The sequence below is a fragment of the Marmota flaviventris genome, chromosome 2 (assembly GCF_047511675.1).
Source record: "Marmota flaviventris isolate mMarFla1 chromosome 2, mMarFla1.hap1, whole genome shotgun sequence".
In the NCBI taxonomy this organism is placed as follows: Eukaryota; Metazoa; Chordata; class Mammalia; order Rodentia; family Sciuridae; genus Marmota; species Marmota flaviventris.
Genome location: NC_092499.1, coordinates 69274480 through 69289992, shown reverse-complemented (window position 1 = coordinate 69289992; position 15513 = coordinate 69274480).

Sequence of the window (15513 nt, the reverse complement as noted above, 5' to 3'; positions counted from 1 at the left end):
ATAGCCCTTGAGGCTTTGCCACTGTGGCTCATTTTTAAGCTTTATTTATTTATTTACTTTTCTTTTCACCCTCTCCCCTTCCCTAGCCTAGGGAGAAACAAGATTACTCTTCTTTCCATCCTAAGCTGAGTAGTCTATCTTTGAGCAAACATATACCACAGGAATAAATTAGTTCAGACTTCAGGGATGGTGCCACTATCTCTCAAATCACCAAGTGAATTACAATACCCCACCACCCCCACACCACCTGCACACATAGGACACACCTGGAATATAAACTTTGAATCACTTCTTTTTTTAAAAAAAAAATATTTTTTTAGTTATAGATGGACACATTGTCTTTATTTTGTTTATTTATTTTTATGTGGTGCTGAGGATTAAACCCAGTGCCTCATACATGCTAGGCAAGCGCTCTGCCACTGAGCCACAACCCCAGCCCTGAATTACCTCTTTTTAAAGCCCTGTCTGCCAGCATGGTGGCGCAGGCCTGTCATCCCAGCAGCTCAGTAGGCTGAGGCAGAAGGATTGTCAGTTCAAAGCCAGCCTCAGCAATTTAGCAAGTCCCTAAGCAACTCTGGGAGACACTGTCTGTAAATAAAATGCGAAAAATGGATGAGGAGGGGGCACTGAGGCTGTAGCTCAGTGGCAGAGCACTTTCCTAGCATGTGTGAAGCACTGGGTTCGATCCTTAGCACCACATAAAAATAAAAACCAAGGCATCTGTCCACTTATAACTATAAAAAAATTTTTTAAAAAATGAGTGGGAATATAGCTCAGTAGTTAAGCACCCCTGGGTTAAAGCCCTCTCTTCCCTCTGATGGTCAGAATCACAGCCTCTCGGACAGGAGTCCCCTATGTTTCTCCTTTGCTAGCAAAGCAATAAAACTTTTTCCTTTTTTCTCAAAACCATGTCTTTAATATTGGATTGATATCAGGAATAAGGACTGAAATTTCAGCATCTCTTCAGATCATTTGCCCATTTATTGATTGGATTACTTTTTTGGTGTTAAATTTTTTGAGTTCTTTATATATTCTGGATATATTCTGGATATTAATCCTCTGACAGATGAATAGCTGGCAAATATTTTTTCCCCATTCTGTAGGATGTCTCTTCACTATTGTTTCTTTTGCTATGCAGAAAGCTTTTTTAAAAATTTGATGTAATCACATTTGTCAATTCTTGCTACTATATCTTGAGCTATTGGAGTCCTATTCAAGAAATTATTGTCAGCTGTGGTGATGCACACCTGTAATCCCAGCAGCTAAGGAGGCTGAGGCAGGAGGATTGCAAATTCAAAGCCACCTCAGCAATTTAAAGAGCCCTAAGCAATTTAACAAGACCTTGTCTCTAAATAAAAAATAAGAAACAGCTGGGGATGAGGCTCCTGGCTGAGTGTCCCTGGGTTCAACCCCTGGTCCCGGAAGAGAGAGAAATTGTTGCTTGTACTAGTATCTCAAAGTGTTTTCCTGTGTTTTTGTTCTGAAGGAGACATAGGGATCTAGTATATAGGTGATTTTTGTTCTGCATTTGTTTTTTTTGTTGTGTTTTGTTTTGTTTTGAGGCTATTTTGAAGGGGATTGTTTTCCTGATTTCTTTCTCATCAAGTTTATTTATATAGAAAACCTACCAATTTTTATATATTGATTTTGTATCCTGCTACTTTGCTGAATTTTAAAAAACTTTTTAGGGGGGCTGGGGTTGTGGCTCAGCAGTAGATCGCTTGTTTAACACGTGCAAGGTGCTGGGTTCGATCCTCAGCACCACATAAAAATAAGTAAATAAAATAAAGGTATTGTGCACAACTACAACTAAGAAAAAAAAAACCTGTAGGGTTTTCTAGGTATGGAATCATGTTATCAGTAAACAGGGATAACTTTACCTTTTCTATTTGCATCCTTTTATCTCTTCCTCTTGCTGATTGCTCTGGCCAAAGTTTTCAGTACTATATTGAATGAGGACGTAACAGTAGTCCATCTTATGCTTTGAGCATAGCCCTTGCTGCTCTGCCACTGGGACTTATTTTTAAAAGGACGAGTTTCTTTCTCTTCTTCTCTCCCTCCTCCTCACTGATTTCCGGGGAAACAGGATTACCTTTCTTCCCCATTCTTGGCAGAGTTATATGTCCTTGAGCACACACCCACTATAGGAACAAAGCAATTTAGACTTTGTGGACCATACCATAAGATCTCAGAATTGACTATCTTCCAAATTAACAAGGGAATTACAACTGAGACCATGTGGAATGTAGGCTTTTAATCATCTCTTTAAATACCCCGTTTCACAGGGCACAGTGGCATATGCCTGTAATCCCAGTGGCTCAGGAGACAACAGGAGGATCACAAATTCAGCAAAGGCAAGGCACTAAGCAACTCAGTGAGACCCTGAATCTAAATAAAATACAAAGTAGAGCTGGGGATGTGGCTCAGTGGTATTCCTGAGTTCAATCCCTAGTATTAAAAAAAAAAAAAAACCCAAAACCCTGTTTCTCTGGGTGATGTGCATCTGTAATCTCAGCAGCTCAGGAGGCTGAGGCAGGAGGATCAGACTGAAAGTTCAAAGCCAGCCTCAGCAATTTAGTGAGACCCGAAGCAACTTATTGAGACCCTGTCTCAAATGAAAAATGAAAAGGAGGCTGGTGCTGTGGCTCAGTGGTAGAGCGCTTGCCTACATAGGTTCGAGCCTCAGCACCACATAAAAATAAAGGTATTGTGTCCATCTACAACTAAAAAATAAATAAAAATAAAAAGGGCTGGGGATGTGGCTCAGTGATTGACCCCCCCCCCATTCAATCTCTGGCATAAAAAACAAAACAACAACAACAACAAACAAAAAATTTCTGTTCTATGTGATGGGCAGAATCACAGCCTCTGGGACAGAAGTCCCTGTGTGTCTCCTTTGCTAGAAAAACAATAAACACTTTTTCTTTTCCTTTTTCTCAAAACCATGTCCTTGTTATTGGATTGGGATGGAGGACAAGGACCAAGCTTTCAGTGACAATTTCTGGTTTTAAGGAAATGCTTTCAATTTTTCCCTATTCAGTATGACATAGGCTATGGGCTAGTTGTATATAACCTTTATTATATTGAGGTATGACCCTTATTCACCTAATTTATTCAGGGTCTTTATCATTAAATGATATTGAGGTTTTGTTTTAGGTTTTTTTTTTTTTTTTTGGTGCTGGGGATTGAACCCAGGGCCTCGTGCATGAGAGACAAGCTCTCCACCAACTGAGCTATAGCCCCAGCCCAACGTTGAGTTTTTATTGAAGTTTCTTCTGCATCTATTAAGATGATTGTGTAATTTTTAAAGTTTGGTTTTCTTTCTTTGCAGTATTGAGGATTGAATGCAGGGGTGTTTAATCACTGAGCTGCATCCCTAGAGTTTTTTTTCTTTTGAGACAAGGTCTTGCCCCCAAAATTGTAGAAGTCTGCCTCAAACTTGTGATTTTTCTGCCTCAGTCTCCTTAATTGCTGGGATTATAGACGTGCCCCACCTCAGCAGCTTAATGATTATGTGATTTTTCTCCTCCTCCTCCTCCTCCTCCTCCTTCTCCTTCTTCTCTTTCTTCTCCTTCTTTTTTTTCTTCTTTTGGTACTGGGGATTGAACTCAAGGGACACTCAACCACTGAGCCACATCTCCAGCCCTATTTGTATTTTACTTAGATACAGGGTCTCTCACCGAGTTGGTTAGCGCTTTACTTTTGCTGAGGCTGGTTTTGAACTCATGATCCTTCTGTCTCAGCCTCTCAGCCACTGGGTTTACAGGTGTGTACCACTGATCCCAGCTTTATTCTTGATTCCATTTAAGTGGTATATTACATTTATTGGTTTGCATATATTAAACCAATCTTGCATCCCTGGAATGAAACCAACTTGTTCATGGTGTATTTTTTATTGTTTTGGTATTGGAGATTGAACCCAGGTGTGCTTGACTACAGCCACATTTTTATTTTTATCTTCAGACAAAGTCTTGCTAAATTGCTGAGACTGTCCTCGAACTTTGCAGTCCACCTGCCTCAGCCTCTGGATATAGGCATACACCCCTGTACCCTGCAACAGACTATCTTAAGTGGTGTGGTTTTAGTTAGAAAACTCAGACACACAAAAAAGATCATTGTTATATGGTCCCACTCTATAGGAATTGTTGGATAGGAAAATAAATCTCCTCTCCTTCTTGGGATCTCCAACTGCATCTAAGAATTAATGTGACAAAACACCAACAGAAGTGCCCAAATTTTAATAATTTTTATACGCACATGGGAGTCTTCACAAGAGAATGAAAAAAAAAAAAAAAAAGTCCAGCACAAAAAGCTTTTTTACCTTTTAGGTAAACAATAAATTGGTGACAAATGACAAGACAAAGGGGTTTTGGCTAGGGGCAGTAAATTGGAAGTCACTAGGAAATATATTCAGGTGGGAGAGAAAACTCCTGGAAGATAGGGATATTTTAGTAAGTTTGTTTGTACAGATCATTTTGGTGTCAGTTCTTAGACTCAGAGTGTTCTAGCACGGGCAGACCATTTTCTCATGGGTCATTTTATGGCCAACTTTTGGTAGAAAAGGTCAGGCCAGGTTGCCCTTTCTGCATCAGCTGTTTCTCACACACCTTCAGCTTAAAATAAACAATATGCCAAGCTGGTATATCTTCAAGTGGCATGTCCTTAAGAGCTTCCCTAGTTTATGATTCTTTTTCATAGTATCATTTTGGAGTGAAATGTACATCATTTGGGGTCTGGGGTTGTAGCTCAGTGGTAGAGCACTTGCCTAGTGTGTGTGAGGCAATGGGTTTGATTCTCAGCACAAGAAAAAAGAAAGAAAGAAAGAAAGGAAGGAAGGAAGGAAGGAAGGAAGGAAGGAAGGAAGGAAGGAAGGAAGGAAGAGGTTAATTGACAACTAAAAAATATTTTTAAAAACATGCATTAATTATGTTTGTATTATTGGCATTTGTATATGTGTGTGTGCATGGTGCTGGGCATTGAACCCAGGGCCTTTTGCATGCTAAGCATGTACTGTACCACAGAGGTATACCTGAAACTATATATATGTATTTGTATATATAGACATAGACATATGCATGTCTATATATAAATAAAGACGGGGTCTCATTGTATTTTTTCGGCTGGCCCCAATCTCTCTCTCTCTCTCTCTCTCTCTCTCTCGCTCTCTCTTTTTAATTATTTTTAGTTGTATGTGAACACAATACCTTTATTTTATTTATTTATTTTTATGTGGTGCTAAGGATTGAACCCAGTGCCTCACACATGCTAGGCAAGTGGTCCACCACTGAGCCACAACCCCAGCCCTGGCCCTAATCTTTTAAACTCAAACAATGGTACCTCAGCCTCTAGAGTAGCTGGGGCTACAGGCATGCACTACCACACCCAACTATAATCCAATTTTGTTGTTGTTGTTGCTGTTGTTTTCGATGTTGGTGGGCCTTTATTTTATTTATTTATTTTTATGCAGTGTTGAGAATCAAACCCAGTGCCTCACACATCCTAGGCAAGTGCTCTACCACTGAACCACCATTCCAGCCCCTAGAGTCTAGTTTTTATTATTTATATTTATTTTATTTCCTCTCTATCAGGTTGTGGTCCATAAAGAATCATTGAGTTAGATTTTGGAGCATTAGTGATCTAAAGCATATCCAACACACATTAGAAAGGAGAACAATTATCCCTCGCTCCCCTAGAGTGCTGAAAGTTTCTAAGCTGCCTCAGGCCTGTGCTAGGCAATCCGAGCCTGCTCTAGGGTAAGTGCTGTGCCTCTTGGAATCAGCTACTGGAGTCAGGTTTAACCTGAAAACCAGAGGCATGAACATTTTTCTACTTTGGGCTCCCTAATGTGGTGCTTGAACAGTCTAACTTTTGGCTATCCTGTGCACTCCAGGGAATCCAGATGTTAAAATAGAAATGGAATGAAGAGTTGCATCATCTTGGGCACAAGAAACAGCTTACTTCTTATAATTTTTTCTTTTTCTTTCCTTCTTTTTCTTTCTTTTTAAATTTTAAGACAGGGTCTTGCTATATTGCTAAGGGTGGCCTCAAATCTGCAATCCTCCTGCCTCTGCCTCCTGAGCTGCTAGGATTACTGGTGTTCACCACCGCCCCTGGCCAAATTTTATTCTGCCTGGAGCCAGGAAGCTCCTCCTGGCAGCCTTTGATTTTGGCTCCCCAAATTCCTTCTGCTCCTTTTTTTATTTCTGCTTGAAATCCTTGTCTTCCTCCTAGGTCTCTTTGACCTGCCCCTGGGCCATTTTCTGAGCTTCTTGCCACCTTCGTAACTGAACATGACTCCTTTTGCCCTCGTCCCAGCCCCTGCCACTGGACACCTCAGACTTCTTAAATGGTATACAGGGAAATATCTTTATTCTGTTAGGGATAGAAGAGGATTTTTAAAAACCACAAACCATAAAATAAAACGTGGATGAATTCATCTGGACTTAAGGATTTCTGTTTCTCCAAAGACATCACAAAGAATACATCAAGATGTTTTGATACATAAGCCACACAAAAGGTCAATACTGAGAAAAAATATAGAGCAACAAATTAAGACTAAGACAAACTAAAAAAAAAAAAAAAAAAAAAAAGATACAAGACACAGGCATCTCACCAAAAAAGAAACCAAATAAAAAGACACTCAACTGCCTTAGTAATTAGGAAATGAAAATGTAAAGCAATGTTGCCATTTCACAACAACCACATTGGCAAAATTTTAAAATTGCTTAATACCAGGTGTAGGCAAGAATATGTGAAGCAATCAGAACTTTGGAACAATGATACTCTGCTGGTAGGAGTATAATGACCTCTTTGGAGAACAATATATCATTTTCTTAAAAGGAGAACGGAGCATACCCAACAACCCATTGCTTGCATTCCTAGGAATACCTTAAGGAAATTTTTGTACCTGAGCCCCAGAACACATTAAAGAACATTCATGGAAGCATTATTTGTGATGCAAAGAAAGAGAAACACAAATATCCTTCAGCAGAGAGTAGATTGAAGCTGTGTACACATAGCAGGGAATACCCTACCCAGCAAGAAGTATGAATGAATTTTATTCTACACATCAACATAGATGATTCTCCAAAACAAAACATTGAGAAAAATTCCAGTCACAGAAGAAAAACGTGGTATGATTTCATTTATATAGAGACGAAGAAAATGCAAACTCCAATAATATACAGTGGTTACCTCTTAGGGTAGGTGGGAGAGAATATAAAGGGGAGGGGCACATGATGGACTTCTAAGACACTGGTAATTTTCTATTCCTCATCCTGAGGGTTAGTATACGTATGTTTCTCTTATTAATGTTCTAAAAAATTTTGTAGCCTTTTTCAATACATAATGCATTTCAAAAGTATATAAATTAAAAAACACAGTTTTCAGAATTGGAGCCTATATGATAGAGTCAGGCTACAGTAGACTCTAGTACATCAGACTCTAATATAGTTGCCAGAGTTTATGGACTCCTGATATGCAGGTAACTATGATCACAGAAATATCTGTGTATTGTTATACTATATGTATTATTAGAGTACATGTTTATAGCAGACCTATGGTCAAGGTTTTCTTTTGTTTGCAAATAGCAGAAATCTAATTCAAACTAATTTTAAAACAAAAGAGCAAGTATGTATGGGGTATGTAACTGGGAAATATAAGATTGCTTCTATAGCAGGATATCTGTAGTCCCAGCTACTTGATAGACCAGGTAAGGAGTTTGAGACCAGCCTGAGCAACATAATGAGACTCCTCTTTTTAAAAAAAGCTATTGCTTCTGGCTTTAACTACAGCTAGATTCAGAGACTTGAATGTTATTGTTGGAATGCTGTCTCACACCCACTCTCAGCATTTTCTTCTGTTTTTGACTTTATTCTTTTACAGGCTTTCTCCCAAATGGTGGCAAAGATGATCATCTGCCAGGCAGATTCCAGAGGCTCAGGAGACTGAGCAGGAGGATTGCAAGTTCAAGGTCAGCCTCAGCAATTTAGCAAGGCCCTAAGCAACTTGGCCAGAACCTCAAAAAATAAAAAGTGCCAGGGAGTGGGGAATGCTTGTAATCCCAGCCTGAGGCAGGAGAATCGAGAGCTCAAAGCCAGCCTCAGTAAAACCGAGGCACTAAGCAACTCAGTGAGACCCTGTCTCTAAATAAAATACAAAATAGGGCTGAGGATGTGGCTCAGTAGTTGAGTGCTCCTGAGTTCAATCCCCAGTACCTAAATAAATAAATAAAATAAAAAATGAGTCTAACGGATACTCCACAATATTACACGGTTCAGTTCTATTGATAAAATTTCTTAACACCATCATCTATTGCAGGATTCCTGATTTACACAAAATAATCCCCCTGCTTTTTTTTTTTTTTTGAGACAGGGTCTCTTGTTTTGTCCAGGCTGGCCTCAAACTCCTGGACTTAAGCAGTTCTCCCACATCAGTCTTCCAAATTTGGGGACTTCTAGTGTGCTGCCACCATGCCAAGTAATTCACTTTTTTTTTTGGTACCAGGAATTGAACCCAGGGATGCTTAACCACTGAGCCACATCCCCAGCCCTTTTTGTATTTTATTTAGAGACAGGGTTTCACTGAGTTGCTTAAGGCCTTAAATTGCTGAGGCTGGCTTTGAACTCTTGATCCTCCTGCCTTAGCCTCCAGAGCAGCCAGGACTACAGGTGTGTGCTACTACAGCAATTCACAGTTTTTAGGCCTCAGTGCTTCCATGATTTCAACACCACAGTTTTTTTTGCCTCCCTTGGCTTTATTGTTTGCTCATAGGCTAATTATCGTACTTTCGTCTAAGGCAGGGATTGTGGCCTCAGATACCAGGCAAGTGCTAAGAATTTCTGACTAGATGTTAGAACTCATTTAGAGAACAATTTTGCCCATTACTTCCTCAATTTTCTTCCTGATTTCTATTTGGATTTGTAAACTATGAGCTCTTATTCTCTCCTTCCTGTGTCAACTCAAAGCCGTTTTATTATATTTGCAGAATTCAGTATCTAATACAAGTTGTTGTGGGGTGGTATATTCAGCAGTAGGAGATAAGCTCTAGAGAGATACAGAAGTGGGCTCGATTGCTGGCTCTTCTGCTTGCCAGTTGTGTGATCTTGGAAGAGATAACAGTGCTTCATAGAGAATGAATAAATGAGTGTACTTATGTAAAAAGATTAACACAGTGCCTGGCATAAAGGAAGCATTTAATAAATGGTAGTTTCTATTGTTGACTCTGTTTTTACAGTGTGCTAAAATTGCTGTTACTTTTTTTTCTTCCAAGTATTTATGGTGCCTTTTTAGTTTTCATTTCTTCACATCCTTTTTCTAGTTTTTTTATCTCTTGGTCACTAAACCAAAAATGTATCTGGACAATGAAAGACTAAAATAACTCAGTGCTTCATTTGAGGAAAAACTGGTTTAGAGAGCAAAATAGATTTGCTTGTCAAGTGGGTTTTGTTTAAAGTTGGAATATAAAGTCGGCAGTTATGAAATACATGATACATCAAGAAAAAAAAAAACCTATAAATATATAGGTGACCCTAATTGTGAAATTTTAGAAATTTACAGTACAGAGGGACACTTGATTGGATTGCACATCCTAGTCTTAATGGTATCTTTCATGACATTTTTGTAAAAAAGAAAAAAAAATGAAGGGGCTTGGAGTAACATTATGTCAACATGCATATCAAAAATAAAACAAAAACACAAAAAGGAAAAAACAAGATAAAAAATGAAATGGCTCAGTGGTAGAGCACTTGCCTAGCATGTGTGAGGCACTGGGTTCGATTCTCAGCACCATAAATAAATAAATATCCATCAACAATTAATAAAATAGTGTTTAAAAAAGAAAAAATGTGAGCTGGGGTTATGGCTCAAAGGTAAAGCACTCTCCTAGCATGCATGAGGCACTGGGTTTGATTTCAGCACCATGTAAAATAAAATAAAGATATTGTGTCCACCTATAACTAAAAATAAATTTTAAAAAAGGTGAAGAAATGAATAGTATAAATATAAAAGAAACATAAATTCAAAACATTTTATTGCCATGCTGAAGAGTGAATAAAGTTTTTAATTGGTGGTGTACATGGGTGTGGCACATGTGTGATAAACATTCTGCGTTGAGTTAGATAAACAGTTTTAAGTACATAGTGTTCCAAGACCCTATTGTATTACATATATAAATATATATGTACATATATTACATGTGTATTTTTTTGCAGTGATTGGAATACATTTTTGCTAGCAAATTTAAACATATATACAGTTAAAGGTGCCAATTATTATTGCAATATTCTTTACCCTGAGACTATTATTAAAATAGTTTTAGAAAACATTCCTAAGGCAATCAACAAAGGAAACCTGACAACACCTTGTCCTTTTACCCCATTTGCTATATACAGCCACATTCAAGTGAGTCAGCCATAATTTTAAGTGTTTCACATCTGTTAAACATTATAACAATGAATATTTGAGGATATTTTGAAATATCAAAACACTGGGAATGTTGGAAAATGTAAAGGATAAAAATTTTAGTCGTGTGTCTGATCAATGAGTTTTACTCCTAGTGGATTAAAAGAAAGATTTTTTTAGTCATACTTGTTCAGGGAATTTAAATTTTATTGGAGTAACATTATGTCACCATGCATATCAAAAATAATCAGGCACTGGGCACAGTAATACATGCCTGTAATCCTAGAGACTTGGGAGGCTGAGGCAGGAGGATCCCAAGTTCAAGGCCAACCTGGGCAATTTTGCAAGCATCTGTCTCAAAATAAAAAAATGAAAAAGGCTGGGGATGAAGGTCAGTGGCAGAGTATCTCTGGGTTGAACCCCAATGCCACAAAAAATAAATAAAATAATTTGAAACGGGCTGGGGGTGCAGCTCAATGGTTGAGTGCCCTAGGTTTAACTGCCAGTATTGGTGGTGGGGAGTGGCAGTGGGGAGAGCAGAGGGAGTCAGGCTCCAATATTAACTGAATTCTGTATTATTTGAAGATTTATCTGCTATAGTACAGAGAAGACAAAAAATTAAAAAGAAAATAAAAACACAAAAAGGAAAAAACAAGATAAAAAATGAAATAAAGAAAAAAATTTGTTCTTAAAAGCCACACTGATCTATTTATTTGTTTTTTAAATCACAAAGATTTATGCGCTAATGGTGTTAAAGGTATTTGCTTCATCTCAGTTTAACTGAAAGCTGAAGGATTAAATCACTTAAGCTGTTTCTTGTCAAGTACTATATTTGCTTTCAGCAATTTAGGGCAAATGACCAAAGAAAGGAATACATGGCTTAAAGGATTAGATTGGTGGAAATAGTTGTTTCATGTTTCAAAGAGCGCCCGTACTCTCTTATATTCTTCATAGCAAGCTGCTATTTGTCCGATGTGTCACTGTTGATAGCACCTCTTTGTTTTGGCTGTCTGCTTTTATTTTCTTCTCACTGCCTTTGTTGGTTTAGCTTCTTTTGTAATTCCAGTCTTTCCCAGCCTGCACCCCCCACCTGGCTTTTGATGGATCCTTCTTTCTGTTGCTCACACCGGATGGCTAACTTTCTTTTCTTCTGGTTAAATAGAAATTCTAGCCGACAGCTTGGGAGAAAATAAATATAATTACCTCTGGTTACTTTCATTGTGTCCTCAGACCTAGGAGAAGTATCCTTTGGTAAGGGCCTCTGGTCTTTGGCATCCAGGTATATTCATGTATGTATGTGACATGTTCATAGAAGCAGAAATATAGATGTGAAATGAGATCTTCATGAAACAAAAGCACACACTTAAATGAATGCCAGTCTACTATTTTAAACTATCTCATCTATCTAAATAGCACGTTAAAGAGAGGCTTGTCTCTTGAAACGACTGGAAACACATTTATTAGAAATGTCATCAGTACCACAATTCTTCTTGCACATCAGTTTCTTTCATCCAGTGTTTGTGAGAACATATATATCAAAATGGATTATTAAGCAATTGTTCTTTTAGGGGACCTCCTCCCCCGCCTTTTTTTTTTTTTTTTTTGGTACCAGCAACTGAACCCAGGGGCACTTAACGGTTGAGCCATATCCCCAGCTCTTTTTAAATATTTTATATCGAGGCAGGGTATGCATGTGCATGTGCCACTGCACCCAGCTTAAGCAATTGTTAATGTCATATGTGACAGGATGTTTAGAAAACAACAGGAGACATGAAATTCTAGTCATAATACTTTTTAAATTTTTTTAAATTGTCAATGGACCTTCATTTAATTAATTTATGCATTTATTTATACATGGTACTGAGGATCAAGCCCAGAGCCTCACACATTCTAGGCAAGCACTCTACCACTGAGCTACAACCCCAGCCCCTAGTCATAATACTCGATATCATTTAAGACAAAAGAGAAGCTGGGTATGGCAGTGTGTGTTCATAGTCCTAGACCTTGGGGCCCTAGGGCAGAAGGATCACTTGAGCCAGGAGTTCAAGGCCCGTAGCCTGGACAACATTGCAAGACCCTATTTGAAAATTTTAGAGAAAAAAGACTAATGTGAAGACAGAATTTGAAAATATTTATGTCCTAACCATATCTGGGTTCATATAGGATTAACACAAAATATCAAGTTCATTTTGTATCTTCCATAGCCAGATATATTTACAGTTATATTTGCTGTTGGTATCTCAACTAATGTGTGAACAACAACCCCTGAAGGTAGGTGGGGTGATGGCCTGTCTGTAATCCCATCTACTGCCGAGGCAGAGTTTGAGGCCAGCCTGTGCAACACAGCAAGATACCTTCTCAAACAAACAATGACAACAAAAATTTATATAAATCCCAGTGACTTGGGAAGCTAAGGAAGGAGGATTGCAAGTTCAAAAGCTAACCTCAGCAATTTAGTAAGGCCCTGTCTCAAAATTTTAAAAAAGGAAAAGGGGTGGGGATATTGCTCAGTGGTTAAGCACCTCTGGGTTCAGTCTCTGGTACAAATATATATAATTTTTCCAAAAGAATTTATAATCCTAAATTTTGAATACCACGTTGTTTTCATGCCTGTGACATTGAAACAGCTGTTGGGGCAGCTGTTTAGAGGTGGGAGCAGTTTCTAGGTTACTTTGTGGCTAAGTATCATTCTCTATTCAGTTACCAGGGACATGAGCTGTCCAAGTCAACAGCATCACAGAAGTAAGGGTTTAGCTCTGTGACGAGCTCCACTCCTTCCCCTTTTATAGGGGGATTGTTCTCTAGACAGGAAAGCACATCTTGGACAATGCTGTTTAAAACTTTTCAACCTGTAAGTTACTTCAAGGGAAGGGAGGAGAAATTTTGAAAACCTCATACTTCACCTCTCCTACCTTCTCCCCTTCCCTCTGTAAAGAAAACTTCTTTGGGGAGAGAGGGACCAGAAAGGCCTTTGACCTACTTCTTTCTCAGCTGCATCATTTAACTCCCTGGGGACCAAGACTTTAACGTATGAACCATCAGGTGACATTCAAGATCCAAACTATAGCAGCGAGTGATCCTCCTCCCTTGTCTTCATTCTAGACTGACTAAGAACTTGTACTAATACCCTCATATTCTATCTTTTTGTATTTGATCAACTTTTATAGTGTTTATGGTTAAGCTACTGGTTGAATCAGTAAAAACCCAGCTGAGAAATGCCAGTAACGTATCCCTCAGTATCCCCCATGCTACATCATTTCATATTCTTTGTGAAAGGAGAAATGTATGAAAGTCATTGTATGATTACCTGTGCAAACTCATCTTTGTCTATAACTAAAAGAATTTGAGGGGGGGCTGGGGATGTGGCTCAAGTGGTAGCACGCTCGCCTGGCATGTGTGCGGCCCGGGTTCGATCCTCAGCACCACATACAAGCAAAGATGTTGTGTCCACCGAAAACTAAAAAATAAATACTAAAAAATTAAAAAAAAAAAAGAATTTGAGGGTTGGGGTTGTGGCTCAGTGGCAGAGCTCTTGCCTCTCACATGTGAGGCACTGGATTCAATCCTCAGCACCACATAAAAATGAATAAACCAAATAAAGATATTGCATCCATGTATAAGTAAAATATATTATAAAAAGATTTTGAGATGGCTTAAATTAGACTATTAAACAAAAACAATGAAAAATCCCAGAATAAAATGCAATATCCAATAATGAATGTTAACTCGTTGAGGTTAAGTCCCCATGTTGTAAGCTTTAAAATTCTAGGAGTAATGCTGAACTATTTCATCCCATGCTGTGTCTTATTGGTGTCATTGTGCTATCAGCAAATGAAATTAAAATAATGGAACACCATAGAGAAGGAACAAGATATTGCAAAAATGCACTAAAATTCCAATATCTCGATGTAATGAATAGTTAAAAAAATACCCTTAAGTGCTATAAGGAAAACGAAACTCCCCTATGCTTTGTATTCTCAGATGCTGTTATGCTACATTAATGGACCACTTTTGACTTCTTCTGAACAGCAAAATAATCCTCAGTGATAAGAGAGTATTTTCAGGAATTTCTTTTTTTTTTTTTCTTTTGGTACCAAAGGATTGAACCCAGAAGGACTTTACCACTGAGCCACATCCCTGACCTTTTTTATTTTTTTATTTTGAGACAGGGTATTGGTAAGTTGCTTATGGCCTCATTTAGTTGCTGAGGCTGGCTTTGAACTTGCAATCTTCCTGCCTCAGCCTCTCAAATAGCTGGGATTATGGGCATGTGACACCATGCCCAGCCTCTTTTTTTAAAAAAATTATTTAATTTAACTTATTTTTATGTGATGCTAAGGATCGAACCCAGTGCCTCACATATGATAGGCAAGCACTCTACCACTGATCTACAGCCCCAGTCCCATCCTTTAACTTCTTCTTTTTTTAAAATATTTTTTAGTTGTACATGAATGCAGTATCTTTTTTTTTGTTTATTTACTTTTATGTGGTGCTGAGGATCGAACCCAGGGCCTCACGTGTGGAAGGAAAGTGTTTTACCGCTGAGCCACACCCCAGCCCCCTCTTTCTCTTCTTTTAAAGGCACTAATACATTGTTGGGGGGGGCTCTGGCTTCATGACTTCATCTAAATCTAATTACCTTCCAAAGAATTACCCTCCAAATTTCATCACATTTGGATTAGGATTTCAAATATGAATCTGGGGGATAAGGGACACAGACAGACATTCCCTGCATCGCGGTCATAGAAATAAAATTGGCAACAATAATAATGTAGTTGACACCTCCTCCATATCCATGGATTCCAGGTCTGTGAATTCAACCAACCACAGATCAGAAATAATTTTTAAGTTAGGTATGGTGGTATATGTCTGTAATCCCAGCTATTTGGGAGGCCAAGGAAAGAAGATACCAAGTTTGAGGCCAGCCTGAGCAACTTAGTGAGATCCTGTCCTAAAATAAAATAAAAAGGGCTGGGAATGGAGCTTAGTGGTAGGCCATTTGCTTAGCATGTGCAAATGCCTGGGTTCAAGTTCTCATATACATATAATTCTATGTTTTTAAATTGCGTCTATACTAAACATATATGGATTTTTTTTCTTGTCATTACCCCA